This window comes from Alligator mississippiensis, chromosome 3, assembly GCF_030867095.1.
Source record: "Alligator mississippiensis isolate rAllMis1 chromosome 3, rAllMis1, whole genome shotgun sequence".
In the NCBI taxonomy this organism is placed as follows: domain Eukaryota; kingdom Metazoa; phylum Chordata; order Crocodylia; family Alligatoridae; genus Alligator; species Alligator mississippiensis.
In genome coordinates this window covers 101,288,304-101,304,543 of record NC_081826.1, presented here as the reverse complement: position 1 = coordinate 101,304,543, position 16,240 = coordinate 101,288,304, and the positions used below count along the sequence as shown (strand labels likewise).

At 42.7% G+C, this 16,240-nt stretch overlaps 1 long non-coding RNA gene across 1 annotated transcript in view; it reads right to left on the bottom strand.

The window, feature by feature from the left end:
* The window catches only part of LOC109283826 (uncharacterized), a 79,834-nt gene that overhangs the window by 40,570 nt on the left and 23,024 nt on the right, over nt 1-16,240 (bottom strand). Inside the window, exon 2 of the long non-coding RNA XR_009460780.1 lies at nt 8,218-8,272. This is a non-coding gene — a long non-coding RNA (uncharacterized LOC109283826). The remainder of the gene's footprint in view (nt 1-8,217; nt 8,273-16,240) is intronic.

Sequence of the window (16,240 nt, the reverse complement as noted above, 5' to 3'; positions counted from 1 at the left end):
CCAAAGTTTGGTGTCATCGGCAAACCTGGCCAGTCTGCTCCTGACACCTGTATCCACATCATTGATAAAGACATTAACGAGAACAACTTCAAGGACGGAGCCTTGGGGGACACCACCGATCACAGAGTACCATGATGATTTGCTTCTTTTGGCCACCACTCTCTGAGTCTGACCTCAGAGCCAATTCTCCAGCCAGACTGTGATGTAGCCGAGACTACATTTGGCCAATTTTTCCAGGAAGAGACTGTGGGACACCAGATCAAAGGCTTTTCTAAAGTCCAGATATATGATGTCAATCTCTTCTCCCCTGTCCAGGTGATATGTCACCTGGTCATAGAAGGAGATGAGATTGGTCAGGCAAGACCTACTCGTAACTAACCCATGCTGGCTGTTCCTCAGGATGTTGCCATCAGCCAGCTTGTCAAGAATGGACTCTTTGATGATTTTTTCTAGAATCTGACCAGGGATTGAGGTCAAGCTAATTGGCCTGTAGTTCCCTGGATCTACTTTCCTCCCTTTCTTGAAGATGGGCAACACATTGGCCTTCTTCCAATCTTCAGGTACTTCACCTGAGCACCAGGAGTTTTATAAAAAATCTTAAAACAGTGACTGGGCTATGACTCCTGCCAGCTCCTTAAGTACTCTGGGATGCAATCCGTCAGGACCTGCTGATTTAAAGGAACACCTTGAGAGGCTGGATACCTTCACAAGGTCTACACTGATGCTGGATAGAAACTCACCCTCACCCTGGCCATCCCACATCTTGCTAGGCAGGGCAGACCCTTTGGGGTCACTGTTGTAAAGTACCCATTAAGCAGGTTAGCTCTTTCTTGGGTGTCGGTTGTCAGTTGTCTCATTTGGTTTAGCAGGGGTCCAATGTTACCCTTGCTTTTCTTCTGAATCCCCACATATCTAAAAAAGTACTTTTTATTGTCCTTGATATGTGGAGACAGGTGGAGTTCAGTTGCAGCCTTGGCTTTCCTGGTTCGCTCCCTACAGGTACGGACCAGTGCAGAATAATCCTCCTTTGTGGTGAGTCCTATCTTCCATCCTTTATAAGCCTCTCTTTTTTGGTGTAAGAGGTCCACGAGTTCCTTGCTGAATCAAGGGGGTCGCTGTGCCCTTTTGCTACCTTTCCTCCAAGATGGGAGGGACATCGCTTGTTCTTCCAGTACTGCTCCCTTAAAGAATGACCACTTCTCTTGGATTCCTGTCCCTGCTGAGTCTTGGTCCCTTAGTGCCTCGACAACAAGCTTCCTGAGCTTATCAAAGTCAGCTTTCCTAAATTTGAGGACTTCTGCATTGCTGACTGACTTCCCAGCTTTGCGATGAATAGTAAAAGTGATCAGCTCATGGTCACTGTCTCCCAGCTTTCCTTTGATCTTTAGGTTGTTGACTAGATCAGCCCCTTTAGCCAGTACCAGGTCCAGCAGCGTTTTACCTTTTGTGGGTCTGTAGACTTCTTGGTTCAGGTTTGGCAGAGTGCTCTTCCCACAAGATGTCTGGGTAGTTGAAGTTTCCTGTGACAACCATGCACTGAGAACGTGTAGCCTCAGCTAGTTCCCTAGCAAATTTCTGGTCAAGTTCTTGTTCCTGGTTAGGGGGTCTATAGTAGACTTCTGGCATTGTGTCCCCTGTGCCATATTCACCACATATTTTAATCCAGAGGGTCTCTAGTCACCCTTCCTGGGTGCCAATGTCAGCTTGCAGGGATGTGTAGCTATCCCCACCCCTTTTATCTGCATGATCTCCCCTATACAAGGTATAGCCATCTATACCTGTGGCCCAGTCATAGGTGAAGTCCCACCAGGTCTCTGTTATCCCTATGAGATTGTAGTCTCTTGTTTAGTAGGAGGACCAGTTCCTCCTGTTTGTTCCCCAAGCTCCTGGCATTGGTATACAAAGATATAAGCGTCCCATTGGAAGCCCTAGGCTTCCTCACATTCCCAGGAGGACACCTTTCCAGGGCTGGGGTAGGAGCAGAATCCCTTTGGTGCCCTAACCTGCTGGTTTTGTAGGTATTGCCTAGCAGGCTTGCTTTGGTGGTTGTCCCCCCCCCCCCCCCCAATTCCCCGGTGGGCTTAATTTAAAGCCCAATTGAGCAGGTCAGCTATTCTGGCTGAGAAGAGCTTCCTCCCCAGTGAAGTGAGGTGGAGGTTGTCTCTTCCCAGCAGACCACTGCCTCTCTCACCAACGGGTGACTGTGATCGTGGAAGCCAAAGCCTTCACAATGACACCAGTGCCGCAGTCTTTGGTTGGCTACCTTGATCTGTCTCTCCCTCCTCAGCCTATGACCCATAACCAGGAAGATAGAGAAAAAAGCCACCTGCACCCCTAGCCCCCTAAGCCCCACTCCCAGAACCCACATAAATCTTTTTCTGCTCAATAGTTGATTCAAAATGCAACTTGTTCTGGGAAACAAAAAATGTATTATGCATCCACACCACTTGGTTTTATGTCATCTGCTAATATATACCTCCAGATGCAACTCCATCTGTTTGAAAACAGTAATGTCTAACAGAAGCCACACTGTTTTGAGGAAATCTTGAGTTAGTCATATGGGCCACGTCCAAACATGCAGAGGCGTGTGGTTTGTGGCACCTCAGACCTCTTTGTGGTGTCACAAACCAAACATAGTGAATGTTAAAATATGCTCTGCCCTGCAAATTTGTAGAGCAGGCCAAAATTTGCTACTAGGATTTCCGGCAACAGAAGCAGCTCAATGCACAATGCAACAAGCGTGCACCAGCAAACACAGAGGCTGGGCCATCCAGAGCAATGCTCTGGCTGCTGGTCAGGCTTCCATGCTGCCTGACCTGTGCCCCTGCTGCTCCAGGCCACCAGGCAAGACTGCTGGGTCCAGCACCAGTGCTGGCCTCAACTTCCAGCTCTCCCTGGCTGAAGAGCTGGGAAGAGATGGGCAAGGGCAGTTTGCCCACTGTGGGACAAATTGACCCACAATGAAATGCATGTGCAGGAGTGTGCACTGTGGCAATTTTTGCCACTGCAAACACACACCTCTGCATGTTTGGATGTGGTCATGATGGACAACTTTCTCATATATATTAAATTCACAAGAATGACCGTGGTAGCTGTATTTTAATGTATTATTATGGTAAGGTGCAGGTGACCCATTTTACCTCTATCTGCAACCAGAAATACCCACATTACATACTTTCTACGACCTCCTAATTGCCCCTCTCCATTTCACTTCGTTTTTGCATCCCTAATCAGTACTGTACAGCAGTGTAGTTTAAAGTAGCTTGAAAGAATTTGGTACTTAAAAGTTCCTAGGTATTATTTCACTGTTATTTTGGGGGAAGGGGGAAGAGGCTTACAGGTCTCCCCAAAACTCTTGTGCCCAGTAAGGTTTTCCATTATCTTTAGAAGCCCTTGGGACATCAGCCTTTGTCCACACCCAGCAAATCTCTGACTCATAGGGTCATTTCCCTGATGAAATAAACACAGGTTTCCTGGAAGGCCTTTTCCCATCAATGGTTTTGTAACACTTCTGCCAGGCACTGGTCAGCAGCAACAAAGGCCAGGTTCAAATTTCAGAGTATCCAATAAGTTTCATTGTGGCTTGAACCCCAATCCAGAAATCTGGAATCACTGAATTTGGTTGGAGTGTCCCACATAAATAAAACCCCCTCCTTGCAAGCAGTGTAAATATAAGAGGTCAGATTTATTACTGAAAACAAAGAGCAAAGAGAACAAAGGAAGCACCAAATGCCAGTCAAACATTCTTAACTACAAGGTATAGTGTCTAGTTTTCACCTCTTTGGGGAAGACTCTACCCATGCCCAGATAATACGAGATGTGGGGGCACACCCAAATGGTTAGTTCTGGGGGCTTGCACCCCTATACCTGCTATTCAGCAACAGGCTGGGCAGGGGGTTCACACCATACAGTTCTATGAGCTGCTCCTCGGGGTTTGCTGCATCTTGGGGAGCTGCTGGTAAGCATAGGTCCTTCTGTGGTCCAAGGGGCCCCACATTGATGTCTGGGAAGCTGTAGGACACCAATTTCCACATCTATGGAGTGGATTTGAGGAGGTAACTGCAGCTCTAGTCAGCATGCCACTCCCCCCCCCCCAATATTCTTAGTCCCAATACCAGTTTTGCTGGAGCAGAAAAACTAAAAAAGAACTGAAAGAACGGACAGGCCTATCTTGTGCTGGGGCCTGGACTGCAGAGGGGTTCAGCTACCCAGCTATGTTCAGAAAAAAAAGAAATGGCAACAGCAACAAAAAAGACCAGCACCACCCCAATCTAAAATTTTACCTAGCTCAATTCTTTGTGGTTTGCTCCAGGGATTAATGGCCCCACAGTATTATACCACACAAAACCCAGGGAAAAGTGTGCGTGTGGGGGGTGGGAAGATAAGGTGGAGAGGAATCCCAAACACAGACCCCCTTTTCCTGAAAGTGACCCTTCCCACGGGCTCCTCTGAAGCCCTTTCTGGGGGTCTTCCCTAGCCCCCCCAGCTACCCTTCCTGTGTATCTGGTATGGCATCATCCTAGCTTTCCCAATCATGGCTTGCCCCTCTCTTACCAATTAGTTTAAAAGAACACTGCCTTATCTAGCCAATTAATTTAAAAGAACACTCTCCAGCCTAGGCAATCAAGCTAGGGGTCTGATCCCCCTGCTTATGTGACTTTCTGGATTCATCACACAGCAGGGTGTGTTCTAAACAAAAGACCTAAAACAAATGGCCTATTTGCCTTGGGTATGAAAATATTGCAATGGGCTTTTTTTTTTTTTTTTTTTTTTTTTTTTTGCTGATGTGAAGACAGCATATTTCTCCTCAGCTTGCTCAAGCAGGGGAGAGAAAACAAGATACTCAAATACAGAAAAAATAATTATAATACATGTTTTACAAATCAGACACATAGAAAACCTCAATGGACGTTTCAACTAGAACACCTTTCTACTGTTTCTTTTCTTCCCACTAGGAACCATTTGCTTCATACCCCTTACCACAAAGAAATCTCCTCCCACTGCCACTTCCCAGTGTTTTCTTTGTCATACTGTATTTATCCCAAACAAAGACAACCTTAAATTTAAGACCAGGGATAGTTAAATATCCCCCTCCCCACTGATAATTAGATTCCACACATGGAAAATTATTAGATATTATAGTAGACTCCGTAGGAACCAGGGCTTTATATTTTATCCAGGCTTTGCAGAAACATGCAAGAGACAGAGGGGAAACAAATCAACATTTTTACTGTTATTCCAAAACTGTATACACATGTGTGAGTTTCAGCATCTGACTAGTCTAATTCACCTCACAAATGCTGGATGGTTTACAAGCTATGCGGGCTACCTCCCTGTGTAGGAAGAAAACCTTTTGTCTGCCCCCCTCTCAAGCGTGAAGCTCCTCCATATGGCAAAAGCACCTCTTTTAGTATTTGCCCCCTTTTGGGGTTGCTTTCTCTTTTCTACCTTTTCTTCCTTCCTCTCTTTTTCTTTTATCATCTCATTATTATTTTTATATAAGGTGTATTTGTAGTGAAAATAGAGCTTGTAGATGCTTTTACAAATGTACTTTAAGTTTAACAGTAAGTTGTACCATGCAACAATGTTAGCAAGAGCAGGAATCTCTATATGGAGCAGGTCTCTGAACGAATCATGGTCAATTGTATAACACAGTAGCTAGCTTGGATAAGTATGTTAATGAGCAGCAATTAACACCTATAAAATCAGAGACCAAGGAGAAGAAAGAATCAATAAAGAGCCAGGAATTCCCAGAAACTTCTTTGTTAAAGGTATGGAAGCCCCTGTTTGAACTAATCAATGCTGGAAACAGAACCTTGGGGATAAAATACCCCCTGATCAACCACTTCCAGAGCTCTATCCATCATGGCAATGCATCAATCAAAATTCATCAACCGACTCCTAAGACTGCATGTACGTGCGGACGTGACCCCTTGGGCTGACAGCTGCCATTCAGCAGCTACCATGAGGGACATCCCTCGAGCTCAACAACCCCTGGATTGGGTAAGCCCGAGAACTGGAGAGTCACCAAAATCTGCCAGAGACGGATAAAGGGCAGTGAAGAATGACCCCCAATGGCACCCTCTTTGACCTGACAAGCACCCTGCCTGTTCAGCCAGAAGGACCAGCCAGCAACCCACTTCTGCAGCAACATTGCACTGAAAGAAGCCTCAACTGGCCATCAACGGTGGACTCCAGCACTTGGAGATAGGTATATCTTGACACCAGTGCTTAGTGTTCAGAGCTAGCTACTTTGAGAGAGAGAGAGAGAGAGAATGTGTGTTAGTTTGAGGGGATCAGCACAAAGGTTTATGGTCTGACTTTTGCATCTGTCCAATAAACTAGAATTTTATGATGATCCTGTGAATTGGTCCTTTGTAGCCAACACATGCAGAGGAAAAATTCCCTAGAAAGCAAGACATGACTCAGTTCTATGAAGAAGGGCAATACAGTCCAGTGCCCAGTCATTCCCATTCCTTATTAATTAAAGTAAAGGCTGAGGCATTCCCTGACAGCACAGTACAGCATATTAGTCTGCTAACCAGACTGCTCGCTGGTTCTTAAAAGAAGGGGCTTGAGCCCAAGAAAGGGGGACAGTTGAGCATGCTGGGCTTCTGAGAGTGATAGCATGGGATGCTGGGCTGAGCCATGGACTGTAGCTGTGGGTAGGTTCTCCCTTCCAGGTGCTCCTGCTCCCTGTCCATGCTGGCCCCACCCCAGGGGTTCTCTATTCACTCTTACACCATGATGTTCCCAACCACACCCCACACCATGTTTCCCCCACCCCAGCCCAGCTCCAGTCTTATCTTCATGGCCCTGTTGCCCTGCCCTGACATGGACCCCCAACAATGCAACTTCATCCTAGCTATGGTACCCCCTCCCTGTCTTGCCCAGGGACATGCAGACTATCCTACCTGTAAGGCAAGCACCCACTAGGTAGGCAACAGATTGGATACATAGCAGCAGAACATGGCTGGGGAGTGAGGAAAAGGGAGCCATGGAAGATCCTATGGGCAAGAAAGGCCTAACGCAGAGCTCCCAACAGGGAGTCGAACTGTGCTCCCAATCAGAAACCAGGTTGCACTGTTCTGTTCTCTCCGATACTCAATTTTAAGATGCTGAATGAAGAAGCGGGGGAACTCATCTTGGAACTGAGAAAATACTGTACTTCAGTCTTCAGCCTTCTACACTTCCACTGTAGAAGTTTTTGTAGCATTGTTCATAGTTATCCAGCAGAACACCTTAGGCTGGAAACTCCAGTCTGGTGACAAAAAGCAAGTCTTTCTTGGCTCTTATATAGCCTCAAAGGACAGCAGCTTCTCATACTTAAAAGGACATCCAATCCGTGCTACCCAAGTACCTTAGTAATGGGGAAATGGAAGGAGGTTACAGGTATGGTGTAAGTATGCTACTCATAATTCAGAATGCAATTTTCTTAAGTCAACTATGTTATTTTGTACATCTTTTTGGTGGAGGTTTTTTTGTTTGTTTGTTTTTGTTTTTTGGGGGTTTTTTTACTTATTTCATTTTGGTTCATTTATATTAAACGGTAGCTTTTGCCTTCTATAAATCATATGTTTGAAGCAAAAGCTCTATAGCTTTCATTTAAGAGGCACAGCATTTTGAAAAGAGCTCAGATGTTTCCCATTCTTGAAAGCTTATGTTTATGTAATGAAGGGTTAGCATTTAATACAAATACCTTCACATCTAAATTTTTAGATTGTGTTTCCTGAGCTACTAATTTAGACCTTTGAAACAGCTATGATCTTTATCCTCCTTCTTCGCCCATTGCAAGCTGCTATGGGTATGATAGGAATCTTCAGGAATGTATAAACTGTCCAATATGTGCACTTTAAAAACCTTTGCTCTGTTTGTGGCTAATTATTAATCCAAAGGTATGCTTGTTTGTTTGTTTTTTAAAATGTACATGTTTAATTACTATGAGTGAATGTTCAAGTTGACAACAATGCATGCGATAGTGATCTATCTATTTATCCATAAATCTGTCCATCTTTATGTGCATATATCCAAATGGACAGTTAGGAGCTTAGTTTAAACAAGTACTCATTAACACCCAATTTGCATATACCGGAAGATATATGCAAATATCTCATTTGCATATATTATACACAAGTTAGGCAGGGACCTGTATGCACATATTTGAGAAATGGACCCCCATTTGTAACTTATGAAAATACAGTCATCTCTTGTTGTTACCTGTTTAGGTCCAGATTCTACCACTTTAATCCCACTGAATAGCCCATGAGTAGTTCTGGGAAGAAAAAAAAAAAAATCAGGCAGTGGAGAAGGAATTCCACATTCTAGTCATAGTAAGGCGTTATAAGCATAGGTCAATATTTGTCAGTCCTAATAGTGTTTAAATGTTATGGGGAAATATAAAATACTAAATTAATTTAGACTTGCAGCCTGCTTTCTGATACACATAGATTCTGGTCTTAACTTTTCTGTGTTTTTTGAACAGGAACAAAATTACATCATGGAGACAATTTTGAGACACAACACAGTTAACTGGGCCATTACTAAACAGTACTCAGTTAGGATTTTTTTACTTTGGGAATACACTTAAATTATTTTTCTCCTTGACTCAAGGCATATGGATTTATTTTCAGTACATCACTGCCTGAAAGAAAGAAAAAAAAAAAAAAGAGAACATAAACCCAGACAGTTCATCTTAATTAATATTTATTACAGGAAACCAGATATTCCTTTAATTACAAATATCTTAGCCACATTCCAAAAAGATGCTGGTGATTATCTTCTTGGAACTGAGCAAAAATTGCTCATTCAGTGTAATTTTTAATAGTGGGTTGCAAAGATTTTGGCAGCGTAGACTAGACTTAGAACTCTCTGACTAACAGGAAAAAGTCTATGTATTGTATAATATCAAAACAAACTATTAGAAACCTTTCTGCATAAATAAAATCAGCCTTGCATTACTTTGACAAAACCAAAAAAAACCCCAACAATTGATAATCTGGTCATCATCTCAGATGTAAATATAACCACCTAGTACTTAAGGGCTAGTTTGCACCTTTGCCACAGGGGTCTGAATAAGGAGAAGTTCAGAACTGGATCAGAGTAGACAAGGTGAACTTCCCCAGATTACAAATCTGGTCATCATAGAGGCCATTGGGTACTATATTCTCCTGAAAAAAATAAACTACGGATCCTGGGCCATAATTATGACCCAAACCAATGAAAACAGCATACAAAATGGTTCAGTGGAGGTTACTCCATAGATTAAGGTGCAACAGTTTTCAAGTCCATTGTGCCTGTTCTTCCCTGCACCTTTAAAAACACTTTCTCAGGATTATGTAGTGGAGATTGCCTTCCAACTGTCTTTTTCCCTCTTACAGAAGAAAGCTCTGTGATCATTGTTATTTGTTCCACATAGTTCTAATGCAAACCCTTTGATAGTAAACCAAGCTGTCAATGGAAATGGAGAGTAGTATCTATTAGATATGGGGCACTAAGTAACTTCTCTGATATCATGGAATCATGGCCATTCCTTAGTCTTGAGTTGTAGACTTTTCATTTTTAAAATACAGCATCTAGGTCAGATGCAGGATTAATGTCTATCAGAACCTTGCTGGTTGATATCAACTTTGGTCTGAACTTGTACATTAATACCTTGTAAACCTTAATGAATATGCATCACTTCTGCTAATGCCTTTAAACCAAGCTTTCTCAGAATATTTTTTGATTTTTAACTTTAGGTAACTAGTTGCAATGCTAAATTAGGCACTCAGATTGGTGGAGAAGGACATTCAATAACAATCAAACAGTTGCCCAATGAATTCTAATTAAGATGATAAGTGTCATGTTACATTTTGGAGCTATTTTCCTTTATGTACAAAATTTTACTTTTGGAATCCTACCACTAAAAATCTTTCTAGACCATGGACTTGCATCCAACAGTAAATCAATAGAATTGTACTGAACATGGTATTAGGACTGAGAAGTGATGAGCACTGGAAAGAAATGAGATTGTGAGAAATAGGAGCAATAGTCTTAGTGTTGGGTTGCTTTCTTTATTTAATATTTTCCTCCCTTTCTTCTCCATCCCATATTAGAATTCCCTTCTTTTTCCTTCTGATGCAAGTAGCACGATCAGAAGAAAAGGTTCAGACACAGCTAAAGGAAACACTCTTTTAATCTCTGGATTCGACTTTATTTTTAGGCCCTTCTCTAGCCAAAACTAAACATAAGCAAACCAACCAACCACGTCCCCTGCCACACCCCCTTGAAGCTTGGCAGCCCGTCATTTTGAAACAAAGAATATAAAACCAAACAAGGCAAGGCAAGGAACATGATTCCTATATCTAACACTGTAGTACCTCAAGTGTTCCTTAAGCAATCTTCATATCCCTTTCAGAAGAGATTAACCTACACAAATAGTACCTTTTAAAAGTGCTGTATCTAACTAGGCCAAACTGCTTTGAGATGGTTTCAGTGTGCTGAAACAGTCTAGTTAGCTCTAAGAAACTAATGGATGCTTACTATCATCATACTATCAATGCATTAAATAGCACAAATCATTTTGATCCTGAATCTGGCTGTTCATTGGCGTCTTTAGGAAAGTGAAGACATTGCCATGAGACATTTGGAGGTATGTGGGAAGTGATGCATGATAATAAAAATGTTGGATAATTAATTCCTCTTTTTGCTTTTTGGAATGATACATTGTATGTGGGCAAGAGTATCTGGCACAATTTATAATATTATGCTGTGTTTAGGGTGTGGGGTGAGGAGGCAGCATGTTGACACATTATAAAAATAATACTGCACAGAAAGTAAATCAAGAAAAATATGAGACAGGCATTGAAACTCCATGCTCAGCTCTCTAGTTTAGAATCACAAGTTTCTTCCTTAGAGGAGGGGGAATAGCTTTACAGTGGTGCAGAACTACCCTCCAGTTTTGTCTTCACAGTTTCAAATTTGGACATTCCCTATACCTACAAATGAATGGCGCTGCCACAGGTACGCATATGCCCTCCCAATATGCCGATGTATTTATGGCAGACATTGACTTCCTCCACAGCTTACCTCACATCCCCCGGTATACCTAATGTACACCTTCATATGAATTAATGGGAAGAAATCTCTAGAGAAATTCAACCAGAACTTTACCTTCTACTCTTCCATCAAACTGACTCTGGAACACACCTCCCAGCAAACTCATTTTTTGGACACCCCTGTGAATGTTTGCAACCATTACAACCACATTGTATCAGAAATGAACCAATCTATCATCCAAATGAACCAAAGCTCTCATCCGGCTGACATGGTTATACCTGTAGGGATCTCACCACTAGATCCACTGTCTACAGTCAAACTCTATGTTACAACTTGATCTGTTCTGATTCCATTAACCAGCATGCCCTCATTAAGGATCCAGAGCACTATGATTATAATACAATCCTAAGACTGTAGACACTCAAATCAACAGCACCAGACCAGATGCTGCTCTCAGCTACGATCTATTGAGGTCCCTTCCGACCCTAACATCTCTGAATCTATGAATTACCAACCCTGAGACAAGGACAACAGAATCCCTTTGGCTGAGTATTTAGGACACATCATTAATAGCCTCCAAACCCTCCTGGAAGATGATAACCATCTTAAAGTTGCCATAGAGGACAAACTTGTCCTGGTTAACGGGCAACCCCCAAACCTAAAACAGCATCTCTCCAGCAACAGACTACCTAACTCTTATTTTAACCAAGGCATCAGACCTTGCTCTGGAGCCTTATGCCAGCTGTGCTCCCTCATTAACATAAACCAGATAATCACTGGAACAAATAACATGGATTATAACATTTGAGGTTTATTTACTTGCACCTTTAACAACATCACATAACCATCACCTACTTAGAGTGTCCCTCTGCTGCCTACATTGGACAGATGAGATGATCCCTACATGTAAAAATTAATAAACACCAATCTGACATCAATATAAGGAAGAAAGACAAGCCTTATCCCATTACCTGTATTAGTTGCATTAACTGCTTTGTTCTTCTCTCTCCTACCCATCTTGCCTCTCTCTGCAGTGCTCCCTCCTCTTTTCACCCTTCTTCCCTATCCTTTATATTCTAATTGCTATTCTCTCTTTAGCAGCTCTGCTTCCTGTGGTCCCTTCACAGCATGTGATAAAATAAGCCCTCTGCTTATGAAATGTTATGCTATACATCTGATTTAGTCCATAGAGGTGCCTTCTGCTTAACTTCAGACTAACAAAGTTAACTACCCATTTACTGTAGGAGCGTCATAACAAATCAAAGTAAATGAAAAAGGCTGCTCTTCTGAAAATGCTGTGAGGACCTTCTAAGACGAAAAGATCCTCAGTGGTGTCATTAACTACATCTTTCCTATAAAATGAGTTTTGATGAAGTAAATATGCTTGTTTTCTGTTCTCAGTGCTGAAGGCTATTACCAGGAACAAAAATAATTGAAGGCTAACTTGTATATTTCTAATCTGATTCTCCTTTCTTCTCTACCCCTGCAAGGGTATCACTCTTTCATTTTTGTATTAAATCATGTTATACTAGACTGGATTCTAGATTCTGGTCTCACTGGGAACTACAGCTTGCCCTTGGAAGTTTTTGCCTTAGGTGCTTACTGCTGCTGGATTCCAGGATACGCTATTTAATTACACTACTTTGGTGTTCTGCCAGTACATAACGAGCAATAATATGGTCTGTCTTTCACTTTACCTCAAGTGTACTTTTATCATACAGAACAAAAGATAAACATAAAGCCCTATTAATTAAAATGGGTGAAATCCATCTCCCTACAGGGGGTGACCCTAGATCTATTTACCATGTAAGCAAATCTTAAATCGAGACTAATTTGGGGAGGATTACAGGTAGGTCCAATAAAAGGAAAGGCTTATGCAGATTCGAGACAAGTGTATACTGGTAACTCTACCCAAAAGCCTCAGCTGGCTACTCTTGGAAGTGCCTAAACTCACCAGCCATTTCCCTTTAAAAGTTCTCTAGGTGCTGATAGTTCTGCATATACTCAGAACTGCTTCAGGATGAGTGATACATACCACACAGAAAGTCCCATATGCCTTAAGAAAAAGGCTAAAAAAATAGCTACAAAATATGGCAGCAAATGGCATCATTGAGAGAATAGAAGAACCAAGAAACTGGATTCATTCACTAGTAACAGCAAAGAAGGGAAGCAGGCCACAGCTGTGTATAGACCCAAAGCAGTTGAACAAAAACCCCAAAAGAGACTGCTTTCACTCTTAAGAAGCGAACTATTTTTAGAGATGGTAGGAGCTAAACTCTTCAGCAATTTAGTTGCATCAGAAGGATTTTGTGAGATCCCTTTTCATACTGAGAGCTCCAAGATCTGCACTTTTAAACCCCCATTTGGATTACATTGTTTCTTAAGGCGACCTTTTGGAATGTGCTTATCTCCAGAATTATTTCACTGCACAATGAGCCGATGCTAAAGAGCCTAACAGGTATGAAGGTCTGTATGGATGACATAATTTGGGGAAGTAGTGCCACTGAACATCAAAAATACTGAGTAAAATACTCAAAATTGCGAGAGCTAGCAACCGTAAGCTGAACAAGTACAAATGTCAGTTTCAGGGAATAGAAATAACATACTTGGGTGGGCAACTGACCTCAAATGGAATCTTACCTGACAATTCAAAGGATCAGATTATACTAAACATGGAAAGAGCTTTTTAAAAAAGAATTAAAACATTGCTAGAACACTGAATTGTGTCGGCAGGTTTATTCCTATCTATACAGCTTGCACAACTCACTTAAGGCATCTTCTCCACAAGGGCATAGAATAGGCCTTGATGTCAGAGCGTGAAAATGAATTTAATGACATGGAACACATATTGACATCAGTCCCAGTGCTACAGTTTAACGCATTAAAAGATAACAAACTCTCTGCAGATGCCTCAAAAAATGGTTTGGGAACACTACTATTACATTATCATGGAACTAACTGGTTGCCAGTCTCTTGTGCATCTAGGGCTATGACAGCTGCAAAAATATTATATGCACAAATTGAAAAAGAGACCCTTGTCTCATGGATATACAAGATTCCATGACTTACTGTAGGATCAGAGAATCACTGCAGAACCAGATCACAAACCACTGATTGAAATATTCAGAAAAGGACTTGAAAATGCAAGGATACACCAGGAAGAGCACACACCAATTGCTGCAGCTTCCTGAGCCTGACAAAGGGTTTTTGAACCCGAAAGCTTGCTTAATAACTATTCTCCAACCATTTGGGTTGGTCTAATAAAAGATATCAAATTCACCCAAGGAACCTTGTCTGCCTATATCCTTAGACCAAGGCGGCTACAACCTAAACCCCAGGATACACCAACTACTTTTGAAATTGCAGACATAGAATATGATTCCGGAGTTCCAACCTGAATGTACACTTTTCATTAAACAGTCCATAACCTGATGATCTGAAGCAAACAGTCACCATACATGCAAACACAATTAAAATATCATGCAATGTGTCTCTAGGTATTTGGGATGAACTAGCAGTGGAAACAGATGAAGGTGAAACAGTGCAAGCAGTGATACAAGCAATAACTAAAGACTTTGTAATTAAGGCGCCTTCCCCCCCACCTCCCAAAGCACATCTATAAATGCCCACAGTGTGTTGGGAAGTGTATTATTCCATGAAGACTCCACACTTCACTGGATGAGACTTTTAGGAGGGTTATTAGTTCTCAAAAAATAGGATCATAGGAAAGTAGGGCGGGAAGGAACCTCACAAAGTGCAGGCCCCTGCTCAAGACAGGGTTATCCCTAACTAAACAATCCAAGCCATGCATCTGTCTAACCTGTTTTTGAAAATTTCCAAGGATGGAGTTGCCACAGTTTCTCTAGGCAACCCGTTCCTGTGCTTGACCACCTCCTAGTCAGAAAGTTCCCTGCTAACCTTCTACCAAAACTTCCCCTGCTCAGCTTGAAGCCATTGTTCTTACTCCTGTTCCTCACAGAGAAAAGCCTATTTCCACCCTCTCTGTAACTGCCCTTCAAGTATTTAAAGACTCTTGGCACATCCCCCTCCATCTTCTCTTCTCTGTCGAAATAACCCTACCTCTTTTAGTTTCCTCAGTCATCTTTTTTCCCAGTTCCCTAATCATTTTTTTGCTCTGTGCTTGAGTCTTCACAAACTGTTCATCCTTCTTGAAGTTTAAGGCTCAAAACTGAACATGGTACTACAGTTGAGGCTTCACCAGTGTTGAATAGAGCAGAAAGTGCTTGGAACAGGGTAACTCTTGGGGCCAGTCCCCATGCCGATTCACCTCCCTGTCTGGCAATCTGCTTAGCTACACCCTCCTGCCACACCTGCATGTAGCCAATAAATTGTTTATTTTAAAGCAGGAGGCTGCCCATTTTAAAGCCTGATACCAAGGGCCATACTACACGGCTCCAAACTTTCCCTTCTACCATGTCTCATGCCTCGCAGATAACATCCGAATTTTCCACTACTCCCTCAGCCCCTTTCTGGGCTACTCTTGCCACTGGCCCAACTAGGCCTGAGGCATCCTCGGACATGGCTGGGCCTTTAACTCAAGCCCCTCACTGGGCCTCTACTCCAGCTATACTGGTCAGCTTCTGAGCAGCCCTTCAGACCTTACTGTCACACACTGCCGAGCGTGGCTAGTACATTCAGCACCTGCAAACCCCTTCAGACTGTCTTAGGCCCTACTCTATATGGCTGCCACCTGTCACTACTCTGGTCAGCTTATGTGCAGCCCGTCAGACCATCTTCAGGCCCTACCCTACACAGCCATCAGGCCCTTACAACTCTGCCCCCTCACTGTGGCCTCTGGGCATCAGTCAGCTGAAAACTTACCTGAACCCTTCTGGGCATTACACCCCTTTGGGTCTCAGGCATCTGTCGACTTACCTGGACCCTGCCTCAGGCCCCATGCAATGGGCCTGGGCCCCTGTGATTTTCTGTTGGGAGAGTGCAGCCACCTGCAGGCTGCCTCTGCTGCCTACTCAGGCCCTTTGAATGGCAGGCACCACAGGGCCTGCCCTGACAAAATGCTGAATAGAGGGAAATAAGAAAAACGCATTGCTAAAATGGAACTTGCAGTAAAAGTACAGGAACAAGCCTTTTATATTATGGTTTAGCTTAGTGAGCTAGAGATGCACAAACTTTTCTCCCTCCCTCAACCTCCTTTTTATTTTTCTTTTAAGTTTTTACAATC